Below are 26352 nucleotides of genomic sequence, written 5' to 3'. Positions count from 1 at the left end.
TTTTTTGGAAATCCAAAAACAACAGTACCACCAACCTTTTCATTTTCACCTAATCTTTGGCAAGATTATAGCTCAGTATATTATCCGCATGCATATCCATCCAATGAATCCTCAGAGCTGATCTTTCCTTCATCTGCCTTTCATTACTGACAGCTGTTGGGTTCCTCTGTTGATTTGTTAACTTTTTTTTTTAAAAAAAAAAACCTTCTTTGAGCTCTTTATCCAACAACTTCTGTCTATAATGGGTGACATAGCCCATGATTAGTAGAGTCCAGCCCATCTCAGTTTGTTCATGTGGCCCCTGCAACAAAATGCATATTATTCTAGCATGTAACCTGCCAGTTCTTGTAATATCTAGCTGATGGTTTCCATTTTACCAGTCTGGTGTTGCTTTTCTTCTCTGTTCCTGACATGCCACTGTACTGGTGCACTGTAGCTGACCTAATGATGTTTTTGTCAGACTTTGTTTTCCGTAGTTTCTTTTACCTGCAGTTCTTGCAGAAAGTTCCCATCAAATCATTCCATTAGAAACAAGAAGACAATTGTGAGACCCCTAACATCTGTATCCACATCCCACATGGTGACTCTGAATGAACCCAACTACCCGAGGGACTTTAACTCTTTTGCCTCCAACTGGTTTCTGGTTGCTGTAGTCAGTGAAGATTTGCACATGTGGTAGTCTTGATGATTTGCACATGTGGAGTCTTGAATCAGCACTTTTGTTCCACCCCTGCATTCCTTCATTTTTGACCAGTGGTTCTCCTGCTCTGCTCAAGCCTTGTAGGTGTCCTATAAAGAGTGGTAGGCCATCATAGCCATTTGGTGCCTTTGTAGTGTTTTCAGTTTAAAGTATGAATTGTGAAACTGTGATTTGTAGGAAATTTTGGAGGCTAACAGTTCTCTGTATGTCCAAAAAGACTGGAAACAAATGTTCTAGCAGCTACTCCCCTTCAGCTCTATCTTTTTGCACAGTCTGATGTCATCAGCAAAATGCAGTTTTCATTGAGTCTTGTACAAGGGATGTACAAAGCATGCCAGTACACTGAAACCCAGAGGAGCTTTCCATCTCTACCCTGCTGTAGACATTCCTCCAGACAGTTAGTTTATTTGGATTTAATTAGTTGAAAAAAAGCCTTTCAAAAATCGCAAGTTTAATCAAGTCCATATATTTGCTTTTGAACAAGGGTCACTATATGTGGTATAAAAGGGTATTACCATAACAATCTGGACTCTCACCTTAACCTGTACTGCTGTTAAAATGGAAACAAAGCCAAAGACTGTTCCAAAAGAGAGGGGTGGCTTTTGCTTGCCTCTTCTTTTCTTCTCTTTTACCTCTCATCTCGCTCTTGCCCTCCAGCTCCAAATACCTTTTGGTTTAATTTATCTGCCTCTGCATTTAGGAGAGAACAAGATTGGATGTTTCTCTTTTAAATCTGGGGAAGTGGAGTTTGCTCATTACCTAACCTTTATTTGCAGCCCTAGTCAGCGGAGAGGCTGGCCAGGGAGGTCAGAAAGGAGAGATGCAGAGAATGAGGGACAGGAGCTTGCAATCTCTTGACAAAGGGAAGGATCAGGCATGGAGTCAAAACAGAGGAGTAGGAGAGGGGTGTAAAGGTGATGGGCAGCTGGTGGAGATGGAGGGATAGGAGTGGCATAGGTAATAGGCAAAGATTAAGTCCTTCAAAAAGGCTGGCAAAAATCAAGCAATCTCAGACATAACTAATTCTGCACTCCATGAGAGTGAAACTATTCCCTCCTGGCATTTCTGTGACAGTCACTCCCCAAGGCCCCCACTGCTGCCAGAGCTCCATTTTCTGAGGCATTGTGCCTCACACGCTCTCTGCCACAGGGGTCTCATGGTTTAGCATGACCCAAAACGCAACAAAGGAGTGAAAAATATTGTACGAGACCAGGAGAGGAAGGACGACTGGACCCTTGGAAGCCTACATTGCATTTTTTGTTATGTAATGTCCTGGTTATAGTCAGAAGTAAATAACATACAAGTGGTGTACACACATAGCAGCAACCCACCCTCCATCTCAGGCATTTCCACTGCCTTTTTTTTTTTTTTTTTTTTTTTTTTTTCCCATTCAAGAACGAGGAAATCTCAAGCACTGGATTTAACCTCCTGTCCAAGGGCCTGTTGGTGGTAGTTAGGGCAGGAGGCTAACACAGGCACAGCTGAAGCACAGTATGTGCTGCTGGAGGTCATGGCCCTTGACTGGTAACGTTCTGTGAGGGCAGCAGTAAGGAGCAGCTGGACACTACAGGCTCTGCTCTGGCTCAGCCTAGAATAGCCCATCTCTGTCCCTTGTTCTGCCCTGCATCGAACTGCCACAACTCTTTGCAAGTGAGCTGGGTACAGAAGTTGCTTTCCAGCTGGACCAGTTCCCAGCCTAGCTCCCAGGGAAGGCATACAGATATTCTGCCAGCCAGTGTGGGAAGAGTGTCAGGGGCAGGCAGGGGTGCAGCAGGGCTTGGAGAAGCTGCTGGAGATGTTCTGCTCCAGAGGCACGGGACTGGCCTCAGCCGTGCTTGTGCAAATCAGGTCGTTTTACTGAAGTGCATTTTCAGATGCCTAAAATGGATTTTGGTACTCAAGTTGGACACCTTAAGTTTCGTTTTCTTGGGATGGTAATCGCTAAGCCAGCAGTCCACCTCCACCAGAGTGAGGAGACCCCGTTCTCAGACACGCAATCCCATCATCTCTCTTTTGTCAGCCCTGCTACCTGTGAATGAGTGAAACCCTTCAGTCACCAGTATTGGGCACTAACCAAGCAGAAACGTGACCCTGGAAGAAACAGCTGCCTGTTTTTCTGCTGTGTCATTGAGTTGCATCAGCTCACAGGCTGGTCAAAGAAGCTCCAGAGCCACCACAAATGAGGAGGCAAGATCTCTGGCTGGGAAGAAGCTCGGGTTAGAGGGGATGGAGAAGGAACAAGACTTCCCCCTTATGGCAAGATCAAGCCACTGGATATGCTTAGGTGCTCACAGATACAGCTTGAGAGGTCAATTTACATGTGTTCAACAAGGAACACACAAACTCCGCAGGAGCCGGCAGTGCTGTAGTTTGCTGCAATCCCTAAATTCACTCGTATTTTATATAACAACGTGCTCCTAGTTCCACATCTCTTATTCATGTAGAAATACTCATTAAAGAAGTTTTAGTAAATAATTTGCGAAAAATCAGTTCTAAGCCTGCAGACTTCTGTGCTTTGAGGAAACAAGTATCCTTTGAAGGTTGAGGTACATCCCCCAATTGTCATTTGTCTATATAGTATAAGCAAAGCTCATTATAAAGAGAACGCAACTTTAAACCACACAAGTGTAAATTTCCCGTGAGTTCCTAATGCAGAGTAGTACCATGGGTTTAAATTTAAATGAGCCTTTTCAGTGTCCCTCACCCCTGCCAGTTCCTGGGATGAAGTGTGCCCTACCTGCCTCGAGACAGGAGAGGCTCACTCTTGCTAATCTCCCTCTCACCACACACTGGGAAAGAAGTTCAAATAGGCTGATGTGATTCTTCATGCCAGGCCTGCATCACTCCTAACTGCTCATCCCTCTAGCATGGACTTTGTCCTCGCTTAACAGAGTGTATTATGACATGGCCTGGAGCTGCCCACAAAGATAGCAGTTACTCCTTTATATATTGTTGGCCTGGTTTTCAAAAGGCCTGGGCAGTCCTACTTCTGCAAGGAGCAAAAAGGCCTGAGGATACCATCACTTCTGGAAATCAAGCCATTAGGGATAGGAAGAGGATGTGAAGGAAGGCATGGGGGCTTGTAGGAAAGCATTGCTTCCATTCAAGGAGCACATCACTAAGAAGCTGTCAGTCAAAGGGAGAGAGTAAATAATCTAATAGAACTTTCTTACAGGCCAAAAAACCCTGTGAAAGCCTGGATGGCTGCACACCACAACTCTGAAATCAATGACAAATCACATTATGGCTGAGGCATGTAAAATAATTCTGCCAAAGCCACGGCTCCTGCCGATTTGACTGAGTGACGCAGCTGCTGTTAGTGCTGCTGCCTGCTTAATGCTGAGGCCTTGAGGGCAAGTAAACTATCTTCTGATGAAGTGTTCCAAAGGAGAGGAACGTGTCAAATGGACAAAGTCATTCCTTGCCATGCCACCCACGGGGGTGGCTCACGTCCATACTTTCCACCAAGGAGGAAGGAGAGAAGAACAAAGCAGGTGCTGTGTTGGCTGAGCAGCACCTGGACCCACGGTCAGCCTCAGCAAATAACTGGTCCTCCCAGTGTGGGACCCAGCTGTGGCTTCCCACTCTCCTTGCCAGCCTTGGAGTGCCTTCACTTGGCTGTGATTACTCCTCAGCAGCACAGCCACAGGGCAGCAGAGCAAGGGCTGCAGTACATCTGCCCAGCACCTTTCCACACACAGCTTTCCACCCCGGAATCCTATTGTCATGAGACATTAGATGCTTCAGGCTCATTAATTCTGGTGACACAATCCAGAAATGTATTTTTAGAGGGAGTGAGCAGGTGTCCATGGCAGCATTTTAGCTGACAGTGCAGAAGAATTGCTGTTCAGGAGTACTTGGTTGTTCCTTGTTTCTGGTTTTGTTGCTGAAAAATGTGGTGATTCTTAATATTTTCACCTCTTCTTAGCTTTAGGAATGGCCTGGGTGAGACAAAGGAAAACATTTGCACCCTTGAATTTACTTTCATCTATCAGACTTTCACTAGGAAGCTGGAGAAATGGTACTAATGAATCATCTGTAGTATTGATTGTAGATGATGATTGGGAAAGAGAACAAAAATAAGAAATTAATGACTGTAGCAGATTGAGAAAATATTTTGATTCAGAAAATTACATCAAAGTCATACTTTTTTTTCCCCACAAGTATTAGACATCTGCATAAAAATTATTCAGTCAGAAAATTGGTTGCTAGTGTTAAAAATAATGACAATCTATATTCAAAGTATTTTCACTAATGCTTTTTTTTTTTTCCATAACTACCTTAAATAAAATCTTTAAGGCTGCTGTAATATTATACTCCATCAATATTTTTAAACTGCTAGACAAAAATATGTAGGATCACAGAGCTAATTTTCTAGGAGAAACAATACAGTAAATGAGTTTGACCCAAACCCATCTGAATGTATTTACTAGGATGGCAAACTGGCTTCTAATGACAGTCACAAGCATCATGCTTGAATCTATAAATTATTTAGATTGTCTGAGCTCCCACTCTTTTTATTTGTATATGTATAACCTATAAATTTTAGTTTGCAGCAGCGAAGTTTAGGACATTCTGCTCACCTTGAGAAATTAAGGACTGATTTCCCATTGCTAAATATGATCAGAGATGCTGCTGTCCAGAGACTGAAAAGATCTTTGAAAACATACCCAAACCGTTGTCAAGAGATTCATTACCACAGAAGAGCTTATCATATAAATGTGGTCTGACCACAGGGCAGGTATTGGGAAGCAAATCAAATCTGAGCAGAAAAAAGGATTTTATCAAATTCACTGACACTCGTTTCAATTAATAGCCCACCTACTAAGTGTAACAAACCTGAACATATTGTCATCATTAATGCTCTAAAGTAGCCTTTTGTCAAAAAACTCCCAAAACCAAACTCGAAACAATGTTGAAAGACTCAATGACATTGCCACTCTCTCGCACACTGAGGTAAAAAAAGGTTGATACTTGCGAAGGCCGGAAAAAAAAATCCTTGTCTTTAGGCTAAGAATGATTAATTTATTCATCACAAGGACACCAGAAAAATACGGAGAGCAGGGCGGAGTGCTGAGGTCTTAGTCCAGAGCAAGAGCTGTGGCGGTGCATGAAGAGATTTACATTTCTCAAGGCGAATGCTGTCCTGCTCTGAGACCAGAATGAGAGGACAAGGTACTGCAACCCGTTCCCACCCCAACCAGGGTCTGTCTAAGCCGTTCAAGGTCCGGGCAAGTAACGGCTAAGGTCCCGGGGGCGGGGGAAGAGGGGGTTAATGAAAGAGTCCAGGCAAATGCCCCATCTGAATGACAAATGCTTCACCAGCGCGACTTCTTTTCACGGCCGACTGCATTTAGGAAGAGGTTTGAAGGATTACAGCCCGAAGCGCTTGACCTTTCCCACCTCCCTTTCCGGGAAGCTGGAGGTCAAATTAAAGGTTCCGCGTCCCTTGGCACGCTGAACACCACGCGTGGCACGGGTGTGGCGGCTGTCTGCCCGGGAGGAAGCGCCGCCGCAGGGGCTACGGGCGAGGCCGTGGCCGCGGGGCCAGCCCCGGGAGAGCGCCCGCGGCCCGAGGGAGCGGGGCTGGGCTGGGCCGGGCCGCTGCTGGGGTACCCCGCAGGCCAGCGCCGTGCGCCCTTCTCACCGCTGAACTCCGCGGTAAGAGTTTGTTGGTGGGTTTTTTTTTCTCTTTCAGACTTCTCAAAGGGCTTCGAATTGTCAAGCAATCGCACTTTTCACACCTGAAGAAAAATTAATAGGTTTTTTTGAACCTCAGGAGTGATTTTTTGTGGGTATGTATCGCCGCTGTTCCTGTTGATGGCCTGCAAATAAGAAAAAAATTTTTAAAAAAAGCATTTTTAATAATAACCTTGAAGTTAATTTTTTAGTACAGGAATCATAATTAATTAAAGCCGCAGAAATTAATTTTGAGCTAAATGCATACTTCAGGTGTCCCAAGACAGAGATGTATTTAAAACGACCAGCAAACAAAATCCATTACATAGACAGAAATTGCAGACAGAATAGAATTTAAACAAGTCATTATTTGAAATACAAAAATGTAATATATTTGTTATTTTAAAGTAAGTTAGATGAATTATTTTTCCACTTTATTTTCCCACCTTTCTAAACCTTGCGGAAGGACACATGCCTCAGGCAAACTCCGGAACTATTTCCTTTTTGAGAAAAGGGTCTCTCTGTTTCAAAGGCTGTCTGGTCAGTAATATAGCTAAAGCTGTTTCACATTCAGAAGGAGTAAAGCTTTTGATTTAGTGCAGCATTAATACTAGGAAAGAAGTTTAATCCTCAGTTTTCTGAAGTGTCTTTACTGTCAGATATTATCCTATATCTATGCAACATTCACTCTCAAAAAGTCTGCTTTTTTTTTTTTTTTTTTTTTTTTTTTTTTTTTTTTTCCCCTTAATGCAACTAGGTAAATATATATAAAAAAATTAAGCCAAGTTATTTTCTTGCTTAATATTATCTCACTTCCAGGGGACCTATTAGAAGGGGATCAGTTATCCTGTGTTGGCTGGAACAATCCCGATGTACAACCCCTTTTTTTTGACATCTTGACACACTGTTTTCTTCTAAGGCTTACAGGCTGCATAACCTGCTCCTCCCTTTGCCACGTTGCATGCTCTGTGGATTACCCTCTGGGATACTTTTTGGGGGATGTTGTGTGGGTGTTTCACCTGCAGTCAAATCTGATTTCCCCATCTCTAACTACAAGATAGGGTAACAGAAGAAAAAGGTGGAGAAACTCCTATAACCTAATGCTGTAATGTAGTTGGCAGATACCATGGTTCCCTTCCATCTTATCTGCCTAACACATTTCCTATGCCAATAGATGAATTCTCATGCAGAGATAGTGTGGACAGGGCCTGGGAACAATGGAAGAGGGGCAGAAGGAGGGAAAACCTTCCCTCTTCCACATAGTCAGTGGTCCTATCTATAGCATCCGTAGCAATGGGGACACAGTGACAGAGGCTTTCCTTCTAGTTGCAGCAAGCCACAGCAGTCCTGAAACACTGCTCCCTTATTCAGTGCTGTGCTGGTGCCACCACCTTTTTGACTTTTATTTATATCAATGAGCCCCAATCATAATTTTTTAAAATGGGATTATTTTACTGTCCTCAGTTCCTCAAACTGATGACCAGATTTTAAGAGCTGATGAAGAAACATTCATGAAGAAACAAATTCTTTGTATATCTGTCATACTACAGTGTAACAGCTGAATTGCTGGCTTGTGTCTTTTTTTTTTTTTCACTAGATCCTTTTCCTCCCCTTCCCCACTGGCTGCACTGTATAACCATACTGCAGAGATGTTAATGTAATTACTGGGCAAGACAAATCAATGCAGGCTTTGAACAGCCTGGGTGTTATGTTCATGCCCTCTTTTCTGGGGCAGCCCTTGTACAGCCGGTGCAGGGAAGCAGAAACCTGCTCTCTAATCTCCAAGTCCTCAAAGGACTAAAGCAATGCAGAGGGTCATTTTACCATTATAGTGGTAGTGATACAGCACTTACAATGTCTGCCCAAGATTCTGCTGTAAAATAACATATTGCAGGACTTCCCAATGCAGCTACAGAAAATGTTCTTCCGCTTTTCGCTTGAGGCTGATTTTATGAAATCAGAAGCAAATCCTTAAAGGGCTTAAGATGATAATCTGGTTGGGTTTAATTTATGAGAAATCTTTCTTGTGTTTAAGAAACCTTGTTTGACAGCATCCATATACTATGGACACAGCTTGAGGGGCAAACAGTGGTGGAAGGTGCCAAACATTTCTGTCCTGGGCTTTTACCACCTTCCTCTTGGGCTGGGTAAATATTCCAACACCACCGTCCTGAGAAGCTGCCTTAGCCAAGGGCTATAGAGAAGGCTGATGGTATTTTAACCTCAAGAATTAGTATATTCAGCCGAGATAGACTGTGGTGTCCAACATTTAGCTGGTGTGATTTTAAGCCTGGGTTTAGTAGAGCTGCTATTTTGCATGAAGAAAGAAAGAAAGAAAGAAAGAAAGAAAGAACAAAGAAAGAAAGAAAGAAACAAAGAAAGAAAGAAAGAAAGAAAGAAAGAAAGAAAGAAAGAAAGAAAGAAAGAAAGAAAGAAAGAAAGAAAGAAAGAAAGAAAGAAAGAAAGAAAGAAAGAAAGAAGAGAAAGAAAGAAAGGGAAAACAAAACAAAACAAAAACAAAAAACCCCCAAACAAACAAACACCCCCCCCCAGGATCTTCCAATAACTTTTTTTTTGCAAAAAGAAGAAGAGCAGAAGAAGGTCATCAAAGATTATAATATATCGGGGGTTGCAGAGACTGCCCTTTGAGAGAAATTGCTGTAGGGCATTTCCATGTCAGCTCGTTCCTTGTGTGTACTTTTTATGAAAACTATCCTTGTTTTTCCTAGCATTGGAAATTCAAATTCCATGTTGTGACTTAGTTTTGTATTTTTTGCCATTTCTGAAGATACTCTCTCCCTGTAAAACATTATAGTTTTCTGGTCCTGAAATGCCAGAAGGATTTGTAATGACTTTCACCAAACCACATGAAAAGCAGGTCAGTAGCTGTAGAATTTCAGGAGAACTGCAATGCTACAGCAGAAACTGAGTTAATCCTGATGTATATGATGAATATATCTTCTAACCTCACTGCAGGGGACAGTGTGGACATAAATATATCTTCATTAATCTTTTCTCAACTGGTTATTTCCAAAGGGGAGAGCCTCATGACATTTTCTTTTTCATTAAATACCATGGGGCCAAATCTGTTGAGCTTGTTTGTTCAAACAGAGGCATCTAAATCCAGATTTAGCCCATAAACTCTCATGAGGAGGAAATAAAATTTCATGGTAAGAAGAAGAATATGTAATAAAGCATGGCTTAAATTAATTTATATCTGGAATTCCTCTTCCCAAAGTAAACCTGCAATTAGCTATATTTAGATAAAGGACAAACCTCTGATGATGATGGTTCAGCTAAACGTGTAGATTTAGGTCTAAGCAGCTACACAAAGTCACTGTTAAAACCCTGCAGGAAAGCCCTGGTGCATTCTGACTTAGTGAGTCTCCCTAGAGCAGTTCTTCCTTGCTGTAATTCATTTCAGGCTTGGTTTGTTGCTTTTAAATGGCTATTTTTAAAATTCTGAAATCTCTTTATAGCTGGCAGACAGAAAGCGTAGGCTGCAGGCAGAGAAATGGGTAGGGAAAAGGAGGGAAGGAGGGAGAGCAGATCTGAAATGCGTCAGAATGAATGCAAACATTACATAATGTAACGTGCAAACACTTTTTAAAGCCTTTTTAGATTGAACTGACACCAGAGAACAGAGCAGGTGTAAGCACACTGAACTCGCATATACTGCATGGAATCCTACCCAGAACAGTTCCCACTGGGCTATAAACCCTTGGACTATTGTGATGGGAAAAAAAAAAATAAATTATGTGTCAATAACTTAAAATAAAAATAGAAATATCCAGGTAGCTACAGGTTGCCTCAGATGGGGACTGATGGGGAGATGAGGGATTATACAAAGGATTTTGGGGACCTCTTAGGTGGTGGGTAAACAAAAGATCCTAGAGGGATGTGTGGCTTCAGAGGACTAGCAGCGGGCTGCAAGAAGCTGGAGATGACAGGAAGAAACACAGCAGTAACCAACCCACTACTCAAATATCATCCAGACTTCAAAGGCTGCACATCAGGAGGGTGATGGGAAAACGGCAATGCTGCTGGGATGATCAACAGAGCAGCTGAGGGCTGTGACAGTCTGATGGCCCTGAAAGGCTTTGTCCCAATGAAGGGGGGACTGCACTGCTGAGAAGCGGCTTCTGTGCACATCAGATGACACTGCTGAGAGGTAGAGGCATGAGTGAGAGGACCACAGCTGTCCTCCAGGGCTCTTCTTTGGGTGAGGGAGCTAGAAATATCTATAAAAAATCTAATTAGCTTGTAAATGAGGAGATAGCTGAAGTGATCTGTCACAGGCTACAAATAACACAGTTCAGAAAATAAAGTTTTAACAAAGGCTTTATGAGTGGAAGCTGGAGCTGGGTGAGTTCGAGCTAAACATAAAATGTAGATCTTGACCAGTGAAACACCTTATGACAGGATGTGGTTAGCTTCTCTCTCGCATTAAATCTTTACATCAGGATTAGATTTCCTTCCTTAAAAAAATTCTCACATTCAGTCAGCAGAGAGTTGTTCAGCAGTGTTCACAGGGCAAAGGGTAACATCCTAGAGAGCTATGCTGAAGCCTGCAGTGATGCATCCTCGACTTAAAATCTGTGACTTTAGAATAACCACCCTTGAGCAATATGTGATTAGAAGGGTTGAAAATGGGTATTAATTAACACTGGAAAGCTAATCAAAGTGGTAAATCAGGCAACCATAAAGGACAAACTATAAAAACAAGTTAAGTTTCTGCACTAGAAAATATGGGAAATAAAAGTGTGTCCAGAGAGTAATACTTCTCCTTCAAAACAGCTCTATGTAAGATAATTAATTTATTGTAAGCTTTTTGTGGCTAATGCATACTTAAAAGTTCCTCACTTGTGCATAGGTACATGAATTACAAAAAGTCCATGGAGTGTAGGCCTACATGGGGTTACAGAATTGCCATCAAGATGTATATTTTCATCACAGTCACACTCTGAAAGCAGAGATGAGACTTAGATCCTTCTCCTTCACAGAAAGATTTTTTTCTTTGAGTGCAGGATGTCAGTTTCTGTGAGACACAGCTTTGCCCAGCTGAGAAAGGCTGCAGATGAATTTGCTATAGGAAAGTAAGCCTTAGAAGCATGTAGATGCTTGTGAAATCCTCTTGGGATTTCATCCCTAGTGTCTTAATGCATCTGGTTAATTGTCAAGTGCCGAGTTTACATTCATCAATTAAATGAGAATGATTACAAACTGTCTCACCCATTGTCACGGAGGCAAAGGTTCCTTTCAACTCTAATAAATGAAATTAAATTGGCTCAAACCCTGCAACCCTAGACAGATTGGCTTTATGTTGAGAGGCATTAGTTTGATTGACACCTGTCTGGTTGACTGGGAATAGTTACCAGCATGAGTAGCATTAGACAATGGGGTTTTGTGTGCAATGGGAGGGATTTTACATGAATAAGCACAACATCAGCTGGTGGTGCAGCACCTGGGAGAAGCATCCAACCAGTTATGTAGCATCAGTGGCTTTAGGTTAGAATATAGGAGTCTTATGAAGCCCTGAGCATGTGGATAAATGTGTGTAAATATAATTGTTGTTTTTTTCATCTGTTTAATTCCAGTTTTCAAGCAGGAAACCCTGTGTATTTTCAGAGATTAGCAATTCAGTGACAAAACATATTTCACATATGAGATTTTCTCCACGATTCTTCCCAATTAGAAAATGCTGGGGGGACCATCAACACCTAGAGTTTATCTTTGTTGCCAGGAAGGGGATCTAAGTGATCTTTATCTTGTCTGTGTGTTTAAAAAAGTCTTTTACACCATAATATCTGCCTGCTCACCAGAGCTTCCTGTTTTTTAATAGTTTCATCAGATCACTGTCTGCAAATGGAAGCCCCTACACAGCATCACTGGTAAATCACCTTTGCTAAACCTCATCTACCCTGCATTTACTCTAAGAAACTGCTGCAACCTTGCATTCAGTTTAGGGAAGCTGTACTGCCACACCAAACACCATATGATTGTGTTCTGGCAGCAGATGGTTGCATAGAATAATAAAGTGGTTTGGGTTGGAAGGGATTGAAGATCATCCAGTTCCAGCCCCCCCGATTTGGACAGGGACAGCTTTCACTAGACCAGATTGCTCAGAGCTTCATCCAACCAGGTCTTGAACACTTCCAGGGATGGGATACCTGCAACACCTTGAGGAAACCTGTGCAGTAATTAATTGTGTGGGAGCAGATCAGCATCATTGTTGCCAGTTTGGCTACCCAGCTAGTACAAATCGAGATGGTTCTGCTTAATCCATTAAGCAGTCTTTCTCCTGAGGCTCTGCCAGGTTGGACTTTCAAGAGGACTAGGAAAAGCTTGGAGGAAGATGTGCATATTTTCAAAGTTTACTCAACTATTTTGAAGGTGCCTTTTGCTAACATCTTGTATAGTTGAATTACACAGCTGTGTAACTCAATGCAGTTATGCTGGCTCCAATTTTGCAAACACTTAAAGTTGAGAGTAGATAGCAAGGGAACTGAATGTCTCTGGTTATAGGCAGATCGTGTCCTAACCGTATAGGAGAGGCCTAATGTTCTGACTTGCTCTTATAAATAAAGGTACAAAAGAATTCAAAGTGATAATAATCAAAAAAACCAGGTCAATGAAGAGGAATATAGCAATATTTTCATCATGTAGATTGATTGACAGCTAAATGCATTTATCATTGTGTTTTATGGGCTAGTCCTTGTAGGTTATCTCATCCTGAGAAACGTTCAATCAAATTTAATTGTAGCCCTATTTTCTGGCCTCTGTTTCTAGAATCCCTGCTCGAGCAGCATCACTTCTGTCTTCCTTTCGATGCTTTTGCTGTGGTTCTCACAGCAGAGGCACAGGTGGGTATAACCATCAGCAAACACCTCCAGTGAGGGACCAGAAGCAGCCTGTGCCAGTGGTTTCAGCAGCCTTGGTAGCAGATGGGGGTGAGCGTGGATAGTGATGCTTGTGGTTTTTCTCACTCTGAAGATAAGGGCTCTTTTTAATAAATTTCTATTCTCAGTCATGCAAACACAGCAGATTGCAGCGATTTGCTGCTGACTTGTCCATGTGCCTCAGACTGTCATATCAATCAGTAAGAATGGTTTGTACAGCAAAGCAGCTGGCACTGGAGATCCCTTGTCTGTAACATGTGAAGAAGCTGTAATTTTACATAGTTTATGATATGATTATGTAATGACATCAGAAGTTTATGTCTTGCATCTAGAGAGATGTTTGGGAGACACTACCTTCAAAGTTCCTTTTTGAGGTTGAAAGATGGAAAAACCCAACAAAGACAGAAGTGGCTTGGGTCCAGCCTACATCTCACTGCGGAGCAGACGTGCCTTAGTGGCTGGTAGGATGATATGTATATTCTGACAAGGGTAGGGTGTTTTGGCATCTCTGTGTCGGGAATTCTTTTTTAGTGGATAGCATAGAACACAGAGAACTCGTGCCATTTTTACCTTCCCAGACCAAGTCATGGATAGAAGTGATGAAGTATATGCTTTTCTTATTATATTAGCATAGGCATGGCTCTCTCAGAGATGAAATTGTATAACAAGACATTAATTCAGGTTTTGCATATTTGTGACTGCAAGGATGGAAGAATAGCTCCTGACAGTGCTACCACCTAGATGCAAAGAGATGATCAAAATATTTTTCTAATTTTCAGTATCAAGCATGCTCCACACATTGCTATTCAATGCTATATTCCAGCTGTCATTCATAAATTAGTTCAGCTGCATTCCTTCCTTTAATGATAAAAGCACACTCCTTAACAAAAGCAGTGTATTCCATTTGAATCAATTAATTTTATGTGTATGTCTTGACCCACAGTAAAGTATATGTGGAATAATTATCTGCTCTAACACCCAAAGTAATTAAAAATACATGAAGACACTTTTGACTATGTATTTTATCACAGGGTCTTATTTTCCTATCACACACTCAGATGGCAATTTGATGACCATGTAAACAATTAATCACCCAGGAATGAATAAGGAAAATTTTCTCGACAGTCCAGAGATTTCATTTCCTTAGCAGGTCCATCAGTACATAGCAACAGCAGGTTAAGTACCAGTGCCACAGATATCACGTGGGAGGTGTTGGTTGGGAGAGGAGCAGGAGAATATGGCTCCCCTTTTTCTCAAAACAACTATAGGTTCCTCTGCTGGATCATCTGAATCAAGGAGCAAAAGTGGTGAGTTACATCATACAACACAAGTTGCTACCAGACACCCACGAAGACAAGTTTTTAATCCGTCGGGCCATTGTTATTTGATGACATGAATGTCTGAAGTGGCTGATGTGTCAAGGTGGATGTGCCAAGCATCCACCTTGGTATGAAGATGCATGTGCCCTTGACGTGGCTTCACTAACAAGGTGGCATGCCCCCTGTCAGCCCCTGTCTCATGCAATGTAGTAGCAGTCTCCTCCATGTCCTCACCTGGCCCTGAATGCTGCATATGTACACAAAAAGATGAAGAAAGCAGTGGTCCTTTTTCAATTGTTACGTGCCCTGGCTGCTCCATAAAAAGACTTCTCTCAAGACTACGCAGAGTGAGAAAGACACAGTGAACTATTCAAACTGAAATCTAAATGCAGTGCAGGTCTCTACTTCTGGAACCTAGAAGGTCCAGGCTTGCAGAATCAACAGATTTGTGCCTTGTATCTGGACTGATGTCAGGAAGACAGCAAATGCATTAAAGGTTTAATGCATATAGGTCAGGACACCCATGTGCCGTGGATGGAGGTTGTGCTCCCTGTCCTGTGGCACACCTGCAGCCTGGTGTTGTGGTGGGGGAGGAGTTTCAGCCTGCAATGAATCTGCTAGAGATGTAAAGCAGTATGTAGGAAACTGATCCTCTGCAGAACTCTGGCAAGTGTTTAGAGGTCCTCCCGCTGCAGTGAGGGAGGTCTCCAGTGCTGCAGCTGGAGGACAGAAACTTTGGTCCTGGATTGTCTAAATTTAATCAAAACTTAATCAAAACTCCTGGATTTGGGGTAGAAAATCCCAATTCTTTCTCTTGAGTTTCTCCCATTCCTGCCACTGTCAGAGAAGCACTGCAGGGAGTAAAACAGGGAACAGGTCCCTGAAGAGCCTGGGATAAACAAAGTTGTAATGACAGAGACAGAGACTTGGAGAGCACTGTGTACAAATTCAACGTTATCCTTGAAGACCAAGACTGGAAGCTATCGAGTACGAGATGTAAAAGAGCTTTGCTTTGTTTAGAAAAATGCATTTCAGCAGAGATAAGCAAAAAGGCAGTATGTACCATGAGAATGAATTGACCAAAGATAACTGCTACTTTTTCAAAGACAGAAATTCACAAAATTTTATTGGTGTTGTTTTAGTTCTTGTTGTTTAGCTTGGTTAGGTTTTTTTTTGGTTTTTTTTTTTTTTTTTTTAATTAGATACCCAGTTAAAATATCTTCATCGAAGGACTGATCTGAATTCCTGGGATCTCAGCTCAGCTGATGGATTATGGACCTTCACTTTTAAAAGTTCTGACTGATTGCACTGTGGATAGTTTAATGCACAAAGCCATGCAAAAATCTGCTGAAGCAGAATTTGGAACAGAGGTTTTTGCTACTGCAGCAGCAGTTAGCGGGAGTTGAGTGAGCTTAACCCCGTCTGGCAGTGGATCTGTGATCAGTGACTGCAATGCAGACATACTCAGAACAGCAAAAGAGGAGTGGCTGCAAACAGTGAAAGAGTTAGAGTCTATCCCACATGCCAGAGATTTACTATGATGCAAGGCAATTAATTGTTTAAAACCCAGTATTTTCTGAGGTGTTTCCCTGATGTGTTCCTCATTTTAACACACTGAAGACAGCTGGCTTTTTTGTTCCTGTCTGAGCTACAGAGCAGTGGAGGGGCTCTGGCAGGGTGCAGCGTGTCCCTGCTGGGTGCATCCAATCCAGCCTGGAGAGGGGCCAAGCAGAAGTGATAGCTGAGGGCTCAGGGAGCTTGAGTGGAATGTAGGTTTCTGTGTCTGGCTGAGTCTCTGCAGGCTCCACTGCTGTTTTATTAATTGGCTGTGTAAAAGGTTGTCCTGTTTGGAAAGGGTTGAAGGAGATCTTGAGTAATCTTGGTCTGCCTTGAGAAGAAGCTCAACTACTTTAAAGTGCTGGTTATCCTGGTTTAGGCTGGGATAGCGTTAATTTTCTTCTTAGTAGCTGACAGAGTGCTGTGTTTTGGATGAGAATAATGTTGATAGCACACTGATGTTTTGGTTGTTGCTGAGCTGTGCTTACCCTAAGTCAAGGACTTTTCAGCTTCTCATTTTGCCCTGCCAGCAAAGAGACTGGGGGCACAAGAAGCTGGGACACATGACCCCAGCTGGTCAGAAGGACATTCCATACCAGATGGCATCTTGCTGAGAGATAAAACTGGAGGGAGTTGGCTGGAGGTGGCCCCCTGCTTGGGGACTCGCTGGGCATTGTTTCAGTGGATGGTGAGCAACTGCATCATGCATAATTTCTTTTCTACATTCTTTTATCATTATTACTATTTTCCCTTCCTTTTCTGTCTTATTAAACTGTTTGTCTCAATGCAAAACTTTAACCTTTATTTCCTTTTTCTCTCCCCATCTCACTGGTGGGGAGTGAGCGAGCAGCTGGGAGGTATTTGGCTGCCTGCCGGGTTAAACCAAAAAACCACCATAAATAAGCAAAACAGAATAGGGAAGCAAAGCCCTTCCTCCCCACCCCTGCTGATGAGGCCACTGAAGTCAGAAACTAACTGCCTGAAAGAGAATTACCAGACAGAGAAGTCTGAGGGGTTTTATATGTATGGAAACCCCCCTCCAAATGCTGACTTATATTGTTAAAATTATAATGCACACCAATAAGAGATCAGGATGCTCTCTGGTTGTAAAGGCTTTTTGTGTCCTTTAGGGCTGAAACTCCAGACATTTGTTTGGAATGATACAACAGAAAAGCAAATAAGATCCAGAAATGAATCATTTCTTTATGAGGACTTGTTAATTAATTCTTAATTAAGATGCGGTGTAAAAAGAGTTTGCTCTGTACCCACGTAATTTATTTTCTGGAGGCTGCTTCCCTCGTTGGAGGGCAAAGCCATTTATATAGTCACAGTCTTACAACTCCTTATGTGTAACTTGTCTTGACTGACAGGATCTCTGTACCTTATCCAAACAATATGAAATCAGTTGTTCATCATCTCTTGGAAGACGGAGCTTCCTTTTCTTTAAAGAGAACCATTCTGAGTAGAAAAAGAAATGGTCATTGCCATTTATAAATAAAAGCCAGATATTTTCTGCATGGATCATTGTGTTTAGATGCATATGTAGCCTTTGGATCAAGCTCCATTAGGTGTACAGGGTACGGTGCTTCTGAAAGGATATTGCTGATTTCTGCAATATTTGATTTACAGATTATGAATTAAAAAGACAGCTCTACAACACAGCCAATATTTTGGTGTTACAGGCATTTAAACTTGGTGCTAGATGTCTTCCTTTGAATTCAGTTTGTTTACTCCACTGGGCCCAAAGAATGAAGAGATCTAAAGTATGTGTGTACAGTAGAGGCGTACTGTTCACTTTGTGTAGATGTCTTTGATTCACAGCAAAAATTATTTTCTGACTTACTTGCAATTGTAAAGCTCAGTCTCTTTGCCAGCTAATTACTACACTAGCTTATGCCTCACACCATACGGAAACACCCTTTTAAATATGCAAAGAAAAAAAGCTAAAAATAAATCACAGCTGCTGTTAGATGGGGGTTGAAAGATACAGCCAAGGCAGGGAAAAAAAAAAAAAAGAAAGGAACTGTCTCAGTTTAAATACAGCTAAACCATTTTTAATATTGAGAAGTTATTTTTCTGTTCTCCAAATCAATATTCATTAACAGTATTCAGAACAGAGAACTTTGAATATAAAACACTGAGATAACACCAGTAATTTCAACATGCAGTTTCATAGCTGTAATATTTTTGTACTCTGTGTTCTTTAATGATTGCTGGTATAATTTATATTTGGCTTATGAGGACTGATTTATATTAACACATTTCTTACTGGTATGTTCAATTTAAGTTCAAACCTTGATCTTTACTTACAGCAACACGCAGCTCTGTAGGTGGAAAAGACCTTTGCTCCTGACCAGCAACAGTAGCTTGACCTCACCCACACAAGATCGAGTGAATATGTTGAGCCCTGATATGTTATCTCTGATTTCCTACAGTCAGCAAAGTAGAAATCTGAGAAACATTTCACCGTGCTGTGTGTATTACCTAGAACTGATCTGTGATAGAAATCTGTAATTTATTGCAGTCACACGTATCCTGCATAATTCCCACCTCATCCAAACAGCCATTTTTTTCCTGTGTCAGATCTGTGGGTACCCACAGCACAGGAGTGGCAGTGAGCAAGGGCAAAATAAATTTTTTTCCCTCCCACCTTTTACCTTAAACTGCCATAAAACTGCAGTATTTGTCTCACTTGAGCGGTCTAAACCAAACATCAGCATAACTTCCATTTAACTCATGGTCTTTGCAGGACTTCTCATCCCTCTTTGTAAGAATGGAAAGTAGGGGATGGACCTTGCCTGCTCCTTTCCATTGGTGGCAGCAGGGCTGGCTCAGCCCAGAGCCCACTGTGGCTCCCCTGATGCCAGAGGAGGGAGAGGAAGGATGAGGGTGCAGGGTTGGGCCAGGAAGAGGATGGCACAGCTTGGGGGGACAGCAGGGCAGGCATCTGTGGGTGTGCCCTGACTGTAAAGGCAGCCTTGGTCATGCTATCTGGTAGGACACTGTGAGCTGGTGTGGCAGAAATGGTCTCACTAGAAAAGGGTTATATTTTAATGCTTTAATTTTAATCATTTCCCTGGTCTATCTGTCCATCTGGTCCTCTGGGACCTGTGGTGACACTGCTGAGGGGGTGGTGAGGCTAAGATTGAGAGGGAAAAGAGGGAACTACTTAGCCCAGCTTCACCACAGAGAAATTAGTCTGGGATCCCATATCCTCAGTCATTCTTCTCTTCCCCATCCTCTTTCTTCAGGCCCAGCTGATACTGCTGGGAAACAGAAAGCAATCACTCGCTGGCAGTAAGAGAGCTGTTCTAAAAACTATCTTTGCAGTTGAAGAGGGCCAGCAGCATACTCCAGATTAATAAAAAATGTGTGCAAGTTCATCATGGGAACAACCTGGTGATAACAGATCAGACACTCATGCAAATACCTGCCTTAATCAGTAACAAAACTTATATTACTACCTGTCACCATCCAGTGTACCATCAACAGAAATTTTAAAACTTCCAGTTTTACAGTAGTTCAACATTTTTTGTGTGTTTGGAGAAGTTCTTAAAGTCAAATTGCCTGTTTTCTGCAGAAAGCTGTGACTGACTAGAGCCACCACCATCTGAGCCAGGCTTCACCTCTCAGAGAAAACTAGTGAAGCAGCTGAGTTATGGAACTGAAAGATTCATCTGCAAAAAATGTCAGGCGTATCACTGAAATGATAAAAGATTGCTGGTTAGTAGAGTCCTCCAGGATGCACATCTGATTGTCAGATCTGGAAGCTGAAGCAGGAGTGTGTGAAAAAAAATTTGCTGTCCTCAGAACCAGACTTTCCTCTCGGAGTGAAGCTCAGGATTAATTAGGTGCTTCAGCAGTACTTTGTCCCTGGTGAAACAGACGCCTTTGACTAAAGCTGGCTGCCTGCTCAATTCACAGCTTAAAAACCTTCATGTTTTCAGCTGGATTGCAATGAATGATAGTCTCTGTCTGTTACTTCTCCTTACTTAGTAAGTACTCGCTAGTCTCCCTCCTGAGCTGAGGTGAGCCTGTGCTCAGCCCCCTGCCTGGTGTGACTTCCTTCCTTGCCCCAGCTGTCTCAGTACAGAATATCTGGTGGCCCATGGGCTGCACTCGAGCCTGTCATCATTATTGGCCATGCACACTGTCCTCGCTGGGCATGAGGGAACAGAACCCCAACAATGCAACACTGCCTGGCCAGCTGGGATATCTCTGCTCCAGGCAGTGCCATTCCCTCTTTCCTTGCAGGACCACTGTGGATGCTGTCCTCTGGAAGGCTCTGTGTTGCTATCAGCGTCAGCAAAGAGGGTTTCAATCAATGCACCCCTGATTCTGCTGTTAGGACTCGGTGCATCCCTCCCTGCCAGAACTGGCATCAGCTACCAGCTGTGGTGGTTGCTCACTTAGATCTATTCAAGTACCAGAAAATAAATAATAAAAGCCTTGCTCTGGCAGGCATCAACCAGAGCTAGAAAGCATATGTGCAACTTGTTCCAGAGACTCCTCCACAGCCATGGCAAGTGGTTTTATTCTGTCTTTAAGGATTTTCTTCATCCAAGGCGTTGTGCAAGCCATGACAAATGAGTCACTCCTTAACAAACAATTTGTATCAATTAATGATACTTCACTTCATACTGAGAAGCCTCAGGGCTTTGCTGATTATTTGATAGTTTTTAATTATGCCTTCAGTCACACTTGGTCTTTTCTGATGGGGAGAGATGACCACTGGGGCAGGCATTTTTCCCACTTGCTTTTCTTGTGGTGATTTCACATGACGCTGGCATGAGTCTGACTGCCAGCAGTCCCCTTTCAGCTATCACGTAGGATCGTCCCTGACCCTGCAACCAAATTGGCCAAACAGCCTACGGCAGTCTCTATTCCTGACCCTAACCAGCCCTCAGGTCCAAACTGCTGCTACTACTATAATGCAGGGCAGGCATGGCAGATTTTGGGGATCATATTCTGGTGTCCCTACTCCCACGGTGCAGTTTGTCTGTTACTTCTCAGCCTTCTGACATGGCAAACTAATGCACTCCAGCTGTGAGCTCTCCCCATTTTCCACCAATGAATTTAATCACATACGGCAGTAGACTGAAAAACTCCTCAATTATGCAAACATGGATGCAAATGAAGGATATGGAACTTGGCAAAGATCCTTAGAGGACAGCAGAAGGTGGGGCATGCCATGACACAGAGGCCATTCAGGAGAATGCATGGAGACTGCTGACGCTGGCTGCAGCCTCTCTGGGTGCCCTCTGCATTCCCCAGGTCACAGGAACAAGGACACACTTAAGCACAGACTGCTGCTTCTCTGTTATAGGAGAACATGAGGATTGCAGTGGGAATGTGGATTGCCAGGCCCTGTTCTCTGCCCTCACAGGTGAGTATGTCACGCTGTTCTTTTGAATTCAAGAAACACTGTGTAAAAATCTCTTCCTTTATGTCATTCTTGCTTTACTTGAACAGCTAGTCCAGAGCAGACTGGTTTAGAGAAGAGGAACATCTTTTAACTCCCAGCCTCCCTGTATTTATGTCTAGCATGCAAACGTTGGCTTGTACTGACTGTCCTTTTTCCAAAGTGCTCCTGCTTCACCTCCAGTGTACAGTTATGGACAGCAACAAGTGTGTTACACCTCCCATTCTCTCCTATTATTAGGATGGCCAAGGTAAGAGTCAGCAGCCTTCTCTCACAGGAGAGATGTCCCTTCCCCTGCCCCTCCTGCCACTACAGTGTGCTCCCCCAGCCAGTGACCAGCCCAGTAGGCAGGACTCTTTGGAACACGCTGTTGCTGCAGACATGTCCTGCAACCGCCTTTGCCTTTCACATGATTGCCTCTCGTGGTGGTTCATTCTTTAATCTGTAATCACATGCCTTCCTCTCTGGATGGCAGCAGTAAGGGCCTTGCTGTCACATGGGTTATGTTATTTTCAAATATATAATCTTTCATTTTATTGACATTCATCCTGTCTCTACTACAGTAGTACTGAAGTTCTCTCTCCAATAGGATATCCAAGCCTCCTCTCTTTTCATGTTACCACACACTTTCAGAACTTTAACAATTCTCACCAACACTGCTCATATTTATTGTGCTGAAATCACTAATGGAAATATTAAAGAAGGGGGGGTCTTAAGACTGAGGAATTTCTCACTACTAACCTCTCCTTGATTTAATTTATTGCAGCACCTCCATTTTCTCCACAGATCTTAGAAGGCAAGAACTGACAGAAGAGCTTGTGCACAGAGAGCACTATATCATGGAACCGTGCAGAAAGGCAGCTCCAGCCCAGGCAGATTGCAATTGGAATCTGCAGGCAATGACTTTATTACAAGCCAGCATCAAGTTGCTCTGATGGCAGCCAGTGAACAATTGATTAGTGAGAGCTGTGGTGGGAGTTTGTGAGGTAATTACTAAAGTTGTGGCTGCAGAATCTTCGGTTTTCTATCTCCCCTGCAGTGAGAACCAGCTTGAAGAGAGGGCAGTCCCCAGGTGTTGGTGATGGCATTTACAAATCTCCCTTTCCTATACGGCAGAGGCTGTGCTATGCAGACTCTGTGTACAGATCTGTGTGGAACAGTGATGCCATGAGAAGGCCTGATTTGACCAGGTGAGCAAAATCGGCTGCTCCTGTGCCAGCAGCTTCAGGCATGCCCAGGCTGACCACAGCTCCCAGTACCTTTCCTGGCAGACCCTTAGGGCTGTCCCTGGCCAGTGCCTGGCCCATGGCAGCGAGCACACTTCTGAGTAATGCCCGAGCATGGTGAGAGCCCTGTGGGTGGTTTGTTTGCAGCAGCCCTGCTTGGGAGGATGAGGCAATTTATTAGCATAGATGTAAGCCAGTGAATGCCAGTTGGCCCCAGCACCTGGGAGCATTCCTGGGCACATCTGATTTATTATTATAGCGACAGGCTTTGTGAATCCCACTGTGGGATACCTTGGCAGCGTGCATAGTACTATGTGGCCTGGATCTATTTGAATATGAAAGCATCTTTTTGCCTTTAAAAATATGAGTACCTGCTGTTATATCAGGGTGGGGAGGAGTCAGTGTACCCTTTACTCGTCTGGCTGATGAGGACATTCCCTGCTATGAGAGCACCTGGCAGGAGATGCCTCAGCTGTGCACCGCTCTGCTGCATAATGGATGCAGAACAAGTTTTAGGCAAACTGAAAGCAAAATGGACACTACTTGTAACCCAGCTGAGGTGCCAGGAAGCCTGGTGCTGTTCAGAGTACTGGGGTGGGGGGTAAATGGTACAATATTTACAAGGGTAATGCAAAGAGCTTTCATTGGCATGGGCTTAGAGCACCATCCGTTTGCAGCCCTGGCACAGGCAACTAAACAGCTCATCTGTCATCACTGGGAGCAGTCCAGAAGAGGTAGGCATTGCGAGGGCTTTGTGTGCCTGGAGCTTTGTGTGGCAAGCGGCAGTGCACAGTGGAACGCAGTAAGGAAATGCAATGCTGCATTACTTTGTCACATCCGTGCCAGCTGGCAACTGCTTCATGCAATTTTGACATCTATTAAAAGTTTGGGTGAGCCTGCCTGTTTCTTGTGTTTCCTTACGTATTTTTCTGCCAGCAGAGTGTGGGACTATGGTCTGCATTAAAGCAAGTAAAGGATGTTTAAAAAGAATGAAACGACTTTGTTAAGAACTAAGTAGACAGCAAGCAAAATTTGCAGATGTCAGCGAAGTGCCTGTGATGCTGTCTGTGGAGAGGATCCCAGCCCCGTGCAGTGATGTGGTTACATGTTACCAGTATTTCTGCTACTTCCCTCGCTGTTGCAGTGGGCAGAGCAGGAAGAGGCCCAAGCCCCTGCCAGTGCCCGTGTCCTGATGGATCCCTGCCCACCACAGCATTTTCCAGGGGGTTTCTCAGATTGGAGTGGAATAGTAAAGAAATGTAGCAGAGCTGGAGACATCTGCTGCACAGCCCCCTCTGCTCATGCTTCCTCTCCTTTCAGTTACACTTGTGGTGCTCTGATGCCACCTTACCCTCTCTAGCCATCAGCAATCTGTCTCTGTCTTCTCTAGCTCCTTGTTCACAGAGATTGCTGAGCTCAGACTCAACCTCTATATTCCTGCAGTTTCTTTGTTTTCCTCCTCTCCCTTGGTGGCTGAGGTCCTCTTCCCCAAAGTCCTCAGTGGCTGCTATAGTCTACGAAAAGTGAAAGTCCTGTTCTACAAAAAAAGAGGAACCACAGTATTTTTTTTGTCCTGGAAAAATAATAAAATAAAATACCTTTTAATAATCTTTCCTACAGCAAGATCACAGCTAGATACCTGGGACAGATCACTAAGCCTTTATTTCTTCTTTCAAAGTGTGTCTATCAGAAGTGTTTGTCGCCTAAGTTATTTGATAGTAAAAAAATAGTAATAGTTTAAGATTTCAGTTATATCTATAAAAATTAAGAAAATCGTTTTTAGCTTGGCAGAAGGCCTGGGCAAAATTCAAACATGACCTCTTCTAGCAGTTATGATCTTCATACCATAGTGCATCCAGGTTTTAATTTATTAGCAGGGGCTAAGTGTGAAAAGGCAGCAGTATTTTTTCAGCTCTCACTTAAAAATGTTTCTGTGCTGAAAAGCCTTGTGTCATCTGGTGGTGGAGCAGCAAATCAGAGGATGAAAAAAGACTGCAAGTTACAAGAGGGACTAAAAATTGCAGTGGCAATTCTGGCTTCATCAGCCGAGAACAAAAAAAATAGGCAAATAAAACCAGGATACTGAACAGTGGGACAGAAGCCTGTTCACAGGAGTTCTGTCTTCTGTTTTGACCCCCGTTTTCAGGGTGCACATGGAGGGACCAGGTATCCTCCAGTGACTTTTCCAGTCAGCACAGTCAGCAGAGTTTGTAACAGACCACCCAGGGCCCCATCTGGATGCTGGTAATATTGCCCTAAACTCAGTGAATGCTGTGCGTAGACAGTCTCTTCTGCTGTCTGCCGTTTTAAATACTGAAAAGGCAGTGTTTCTTAAAGACCAGTAGAAAAAAAATCCCGAGCTGCAGGCTTGGATAATAGCTCTCCATCTGGGATTGCTCTTGCTAGAGATGGCAGAGGAAGACACTTCTTCCCTTGATTGAGACAAAAGCCATCCCACAGCAAACAGAAGCTACCAAAATAATTTCAATCACTGGTCATGGGTTTACATGGAATATTTCTCCAGGCAACATCAACTTGGCATCAGCTGTGACTCCAGTGCTGATAACACTCCTGCCCTTTCTGCTTTGTTCTTCAATTTTACCCAAATGGCCCAGAAGACTGGGATCCAATCCTGCCTCCTCTTCTGTCTGAGCTTTAAGACTGCTGCTAGTTTCATTCTCAGTTAAAAGTGCAAGTAGGCTACAACAGCCATCAAATATGGCTGTGGGGTCCATTCTGGAAGAAGCCTCTGGCAACCTTGTGTTAGGAAAATTATCCCTGATGTCTTAGCTTGCAGGCAGTCTGAAATAGCAGCCTGGACCAAAGTCTATGTTTATAGACAGATGGTATAGTGCAATCTGGGTAAAAGCCAAACAAAAGCCCATGGTAACGCTACAAATAACCCAATGTGGACAGGGAAGCTTCAGTCATAATGCTTTCACAAGATTTTAGGTCTATTTTCCCACACAGTATCTCTCTGCTCTGCCACCTTTCTTAGGCCTACCACACCTGTGCATTCAGGTGCAAGGGCTCTGAGGAAAGCTTTTTTTTGTGGGGAGTGAAAGACACTTGCAGAATTCCTTACAACATGTATGTGCACAAAAGCCTCCTGTCCAACAAGCTGTTTCTACCACAGGGAAGGGGGAACAAGGTGCCTACCTAGTCACAAGGAAATATAATTAAATCACTCACCACAGGAAAAAATGACCTCTTTCTCAATGGGACATGGGGAGCAGTGACAGTTTTAAGGAACTTGAACTGAGAGGAACTTATTGTAGGATACATAAGCATTAATCTGATCATGATCCACGTGGCATGCTTTGTCCTAGGACACCAAGGGCAGCCTTGGGGTGCCACGGTAACTCCACTTGGGTTTAGGAGTTTTCATTAAAGCAATGGGGGAACGTTAGTGCTCATATGGATGAGATGAGTCTGATTCTCTTCTGCCTACCTAAACTTAAGTAAGAAGCTGTTCTTTGGGAGAAAAAACAGGATTGCATTAGTACATGTGAGAACTTCAGAATCAGACTTGTCAAGCAGGGCTTTCCCT

The 26352-nt window shown here is 43.2% G+C and overlaps 1 long non-coding RNA gene across 1 annotated transcript; it reads left to right on the top strand.

The window, feature by feature from the left end:
* The first annotated feature begins 16685 nt into the window (after nucleotides 1-16685).
* Nucleotides 16686-24332, top strand: LOC120757453 (uncharacterized). Its single transcript, XR_005702512.1, has 3 exons — nucleotides 16686-16842; nucleotides 21481-21540; nucleotides 22343-24332. It is a non-coding gene; the product is annotated as an uncharacterized LOC120757453 (long non-coding RNA).
* The last annotated feature ends 2020 nt before the right edge of the window (nucleotides 24333-26352 follow it).

The sequence above is a fragment of the Hirundo rustica genome, chromosome 1, assembly GCF_015227805.2.
Source record: "Hirundo rustica isolate bHirRus1 chromosome 1, bHirRus1.pri.v3, whole genome shotgun sequence".
Taxonomy (NCBI): Eukaryota; Metazoa; Chordata; class Aves; order Passeriformes; family Hirundinidae; genus Hirundo; species Hirundo rustica.
This window is presented reverse-complemented; position numbering and strand designations above follow the sequence as displayed.